Raw genomic sequence first — 5,869 nt, 5'->3', positions numbered from 1 at the left:
GGAATGCCTCAGCCAGGGCCACCGCCTGGGCGCAGGTCTCGGCTCTGTGCTCCCTCAGCCAGCTCTGGATCTCTGGGGGCAGGATGGTCAGGAACTGCTCCAGGATCACCAGCTCCAGGATCTGCTCCTTGGTGTGCCTCTCTGGCTTCAGCCACTGGTGGCAGAGATAACAGAGCTGGCCGCAAACCACACGTGGCCCATCTCCTTCTTCGTAGCGCAGCTCCCTGAAGCAGAGGCGCCGGGCGTCCCCGCTTTCCACCGTCTCATCCCGAGTCTCTTCTTTCACCTCAGTGGTATTTCCCACAACGTTGTCTTCCAGGGGGCGATGGGTCAGTTGAGATTCCTTCTCAAGGCCTAGCCAGCTTCGAAGCCATCGCTGGGTTCTAGGCCGCTGTCTGGCGTCGGCTGACCCTTCTGAAGAAGCCAGAGGCACCTTTAGGTCCTCTTTCACGCCTTCCATTCCCTTTGGGTTCCCCCACCGCAAGTGTGGGGACTCAACAGTCTTCAGGAACTCTTGCCACTGTGTTTCCCATTGGTGCGCCAAACCTTCCTCTGGTTCCTCTTTAACCACACAGCTTGGAAAGTCCCTCCGGCTAACATGAGGGGGACACGTTTCCTCCGAGTCTGCCCCAGGTTTCAGGTCTGCTGGGTCTTGTTCTTCCATTTTTGTCATTGGCTCTAGCCCCAACTGGAACGGGAGTCCTGTTTGGCGGCCATTTTGTCTCTGGCCCCCACATTGTTTGAAGTCCATTGGTTCCCAGATCTTTTATTGTGGCAATTGTTTGGGGGGAAACTCACATTTCAGCTTCCCTTCTGCTCCAAAGGCTGTGCAGGAAATCCTTCCTTCAAGGCTGGTTTGACCAACAATACCCAATCCTTGCACCACACAGATTTTTCTTTAGGTCAAAAGGGGAGTGAGGGCTGGAGGCAGTGTCTGAGGCAAGCAAAAGAGGTATGCTCCCTGTGAGAAGCAAGACAAAAGTGAAAAAAGTGAAAACAGAGAAGCTACATACAGGATCCTTACCTACAGTCAGGGGTCATTTCGTAGAAAAAGAGGTGCAGGAGCTCATTAGCATAACTCATTTGCATATGCCACCACCACCCCCAACATCACCGGAAGTGTGTCAGAAGGCAACACCCACCACTCAGGCTCCACTGGACTGTTTTGGATTGCTAGCTATTTGGGGGGGGGAACACGCAGGTTTATCCTCGCAGAGGAGGGAGAGCTTGTACCTGAATAAAACTTGGTCTTAAAGGTGCCACTGGACTGTTTTGGACAAGGGGGCTGGGGGGGAGGCTCTGCAACTTACCTGGCTGCTTCTTGCTTGACTGAGGGCTGCTGGGAGCACAGGGGGCGGGGCTTCTTGCATGTGCCCGCCCCCTGGGCTCTTTACTGCCGGAGATTCCTGTTGGGTCGGAGTGAAGACCTATCTAGCCCAGTATCTTGTTTCCAACAGTAAACAGCCTGACACTTTTGGCATGTCCATAAACAAAGCAACGGACAATTCCTTTTTTGCCCCCCTGCAATATCGGATGTTTAAGGGTAGAGTGCCTCTTGACATGGAGGCTCCTTTTAGCCATCTAGCAGTTGAATTTAGCTTCAGGAGCCACATGAAACTTCCTGTCAAACCTCTTTCCGTTGCCCTGACCTGGATAGCCCAGGCAAGCCCGATCTCATCAGATCTCGAAAGATAAACAGGGCCGACCCTGGGCCGACCATGGCAAGTACTTGGATGGGAAATCTCCATGGAATACCAGAGCTGGGACGCAGAGGCAGGAAATAGTCAGCCACCACTCTGAACGTCCAAGCCCCAGTAGGGGTTGCTAGAAGTCAACTATGACTTCAAGGCATGCATGGAAGTGTACGCACACACACACATACACAATACTCACACAAAAAAACCCCTCTTTGTGTCAGTGCAAAAACATCAGCTTTGGAGACATGCAAAACTACTGTGGAGAAAAGAGCTCCTCTGGGTATACACAGAGGTCTTTCCCCTTTCATCACATATCTCAAAAAGGACATTGCAGAGCTGGAAAAAGTACAGAGGAGGGCAATCAAGATGATGAGGGAGTTGGAGCACCTTCCCATTGCGGAAAGGCTGAAGAGCCCGGGACGTCTCAGTTTAGAACAGAGACGACTAAGGGGGGGACATAACAGAAGTTTATAAAATTAGGCATAGGATGGAGAGAGTTGACGAAGATACATTTTTCTCCCTCTCTCAAAATACTAGAACTTGAGGGCATCCAATGAAGCTGATGGGCAGTAGGTTCAGGACAGACAAAAGGAAACACTGCTTTACACAGAGAGTTATTAAAATGTGGAATTCACTGCCAGAGGATGTAGTGATGGCCAAAGGAATAAACAGCTTTAAATTGGGGATTAGATAGACTCATGGAGGATAAATCTATCAGTGGCTGCTAGCCATGGCGATTGAGGGAAGACTCCACATTCAAAGGCACCAATCCTCTGACTCTCAGAGCCAGGAGGCCACATCAAGGGAAGGCCTCGGCCACTTTGCCCTGTTGCTGGCCCTCCAGAGCAACTGGTTGGCCTCTGTGTGAGACAAGATGCTGGACTAGATGGACTATGGGTCTGATCCAGCAGGGCTCGTCTTATGTTCACTGTGTGGAATTAGAATCTTTACTTGTTCTACAGATACCTAAACCAGTACAAGAGAGGGGTTTAAATTTAGGTAAGTAACACAGAGACTTGTTTGGTTTTAGAAAAGAGCAAGAGTCCAATAGCACCTTAAAGACTAACAAAATTTGTGGCAGGGTATAAGCTTCCGTGAGTCACTGCTTAGTTCCTCAGATTGTTCCGTTTTTAGTTATCCTTTTTGAAGTTCAGCTTCCCCACTGTTCAAACACCAGCAACAGTGCGTCTTGACAGACCACCTTGTCCTGGGGAGGGAGGGGGTGGAAATATGAGCATTATATTAGACAATACCAGCGCCGGCAGCTTGCCAGCATTTGGGGGTTGAGATTATTTTGCTCTTTCAGCACTGGCTGTTGCCATGAGATCTCATGGCACCTGCTATTGGGCAGTACCTCTGAGCATACACCAAGTGCTTCATCCTCCTCCTCCTCTCCCTGCAGGCAGTAAAATTCAATAACTCTCCAAGTCACTGGAATCTCTGCAGCCTTGTCACCCCTGCAAAACCCGCCCAGGTTTTGTTTTTTTTTTTGGGGGGGGGAACCAACAACCCTAGGGTTGCCAACCTCCAGGGGAACGGCTTCTTTGACTCAGATCAGTAAACAGAAGGGCATCTCCCGCCCTCCACCTGTCTCTCCTTTGCAAACAGCTCTGCAACGGCTCAACATGACCACTGCAACCAATAAATTCAGTCTAATCGCGACATTTTATTTCCTCTCTCGCAGCCACAGATCCCCGGCAGCTGATGAAGCTCACCTTTTCACCTCAACTCCTTTCAAATCAGCAGCTTCTTCCTCCGTTAATGCAACCCCCTTCACTCAACATGGTCCTTTCTATTGCACACACACACACACACCACTTTCCCAGTTATTCTGGGCCTCTCTAGGAAACTTTTCTCGGTTTGTTTAACCCTTCGATCCCGAGCATTCCAGAGACTCTGAAGAAGCCTCCTTGGCTTTCTCCCCCTACCTTGCTTCGCGCCCCCCCCCGCTAAACCCCAAATATGGCTGCTATTTAGGGTGGGGAGTGCTATTTAGGGTGGCCAACCTCCAGTTGGGACCTGGAGATCTTCTGGAAGGGCAAGTGATCTCTAGGTGACAGAGACCACCAGTTCCTCTAGAGAAAGTGGCTGCTTTGGAAGGTGAACCCTCTGGCATTATACCCCACTGAGCTCCCTCCCCTCCAAACCCTGCCCTCGCCAGGCTCTACCCCCACCGCCAATTTGCAGGCATTTCCCAACCTGGAATTGGCAACCCCAAGTGCAATGCACTTTGCACATGCTCAGAAGTGCGACTCAACAGGACATCAGACTTAAGACCATTTGGGGTACAGGGTTGCCAGGTCCCCCCTGACCACCAGCTGGGGATGGGGGGGGTAGGGTTGCCAGATCCAGGTTGGGAAACTCCTGGAGATTTCGAGAGGGAGTCTGGGGAGGACAGGGACCTCAGTGGGGTACAAAGCCACAGAGAGTCCACCCTCCAAAGCAGCCATTTTCTCCAGGGGAACTGATCTCCATAGTCTGGAGATGAGATGAGCTGTAATTCTGGGGGACCCCCAGGTCTCACCTGGAGGCTGGCATCCCTATTTAGGGAGGGGCAATATCTCAGTGTTAGAATCATAGAATCACAGAGTTGGAAGGTGTTAAGTCGTGAACTTAACAAAGAGTCGGAGAGTGATTCAGCAAGAATGAGGCTTTTATTCTTCAGCTTCCTTACTTCTCCAACATGGTACAACAATCACCAGCCAGAACCCATCAAAGTTCATACACTGGCTGCTCTGTATTTAAACATTCTCGGCTAATATAGCCACACCCACTGTACAAATAACAACCTATCAGGTTGAACAGATAAAGGCCAATCACAAGCGATCCCGCTCTGCAAGGTGATTGGATGACACATCCTGGGCTAGTGCTCCTATTGGTTACATTAGGATCCTAGCCCAGGCTGAAGCTTAACAGGAGATGGCAATGAGCTGGTTCACAATACATAGGCATTCAATGTCAGCTATTGAATACACTACAGAAGGGGCCTATACAGGCCATCTAGTACAACCCCCTGCTCACTGCAGGATTAGCCTAGACTGAGCATCCCTGACAAATGTTTGTCCAGTCGTTGCTTAAAGACTGCCAGTGAGGGGGAGCTCACCACCTCCCTAGGCAGCTGATCCCACTGTCGCCAGAACCTTCCCGCCCTTAATTGAAACCCATTATAGTGAGTCTTATCCTCTGCTGCCAACAGGAACAGCTCCCTGCCCTCCTCTAAGTGACAGCCGTTCAAATACTTCAATAGAGCAATCATGTCCCCCCTCAATCACTTGTCAGGGATGTTTTGGCCAGTGATGGCGAACCTTTTAGAGACCGAGTGCCCAAACTGCGACCCAAAACCCACTTATTTATCGCAAAGTGCCAACACGGCAGTTTAACCTGAATACTGAGGTTTTACTTTAGAAAAAACAACTCTGATCCTGCACTGAGCAGGGGGTTGGACTGGATGGCCCCTTCCAACTCTATGATTCTGTACAAGCGGCTGAATATCTGCTGGTCACCTGACTGTTTATCTATTAGATTTTAATCTGCCCCTTTCTCTAAGGGCACCATATTGTGATTCCCCTCCTCCCACTCCATCCTCTTTTGGTTGAGAACAGCGACAGGCACCAATCTTGTCTGGCACTCTCTTTCCCCAATTCATCTTGCTCCCTTCTCTACCTCTCCTGTGAGACAGTGGCATAACCAACACAAGACTGACTAAGACGGCCCTACAAGGCCAACTATATACACACCCATCCAGCACAGCCCTAGTCCATTGGAGGGTTTGAATCTCCAGCCAAAGTGGCCATTGGTTGGAGCTGGGGGGAACTAGGATCCTATGTTCCCATTGTCCAGGGAAGCCGCCCTCCTCTCTTGCCGCGGACCCCTAGTGGCGGTCCGCGTACACAACACTCTCTTTCCCCAATTCATCTTGCTTCCTCTCTACCTCTCCAGTGAGACAGTGGCATAACTTTGGGACTGAAGTTTTAGCGCCATCAGAGATTGTTTTCATTATTTATTGAATTGTCGAATTAGTTTTAATGTTTTTTCACTGCCCTGAGCTCTGTGTGGGAAGGACGATCTATAAATTTAAATTATAAATTATAAATAAATAAATATAAATAAACTTTGTGAGGCAGGTTAAGCTGAAAGAATAACTGGCCCAAGGTCACCCAGTCAGCTTCATG

General features: G+C 50.0%; 1 pseudogene; it reads right to left on the bottom strand.

Moving 5' to 3' along the window:
- The window catches only part of LOC107106340, a 7,916-nt pseudogene extending 7,252 nt beyond the window's left edge, over positions 1-664 (bottom strand).
- Positions 665-5,869: the final 5,205 nt, after the last annotated feature.

This window comes from Gekko japonicus, unplaced genomic scaffold (genome assembly GCF_001447785.1).
Source record: "Gekko japonicus isolate JY-2015 unplaced genomic scaffold, Gekko_japonicus_V1.1 scaffold4226, whole genome shotgun sequence".
Taxonomy (NCBI): Eukaryota; Metazoa; Chordata; class Lepidosauria; order Squamata; family Gekkonidae; genus Gekko; species Gekko japonicus.
The sequence above is the reverse complement of the archived record's forward strand: the minus strand, read 5'-3'. Positions and strand labels throughout refer to the sequence as shown.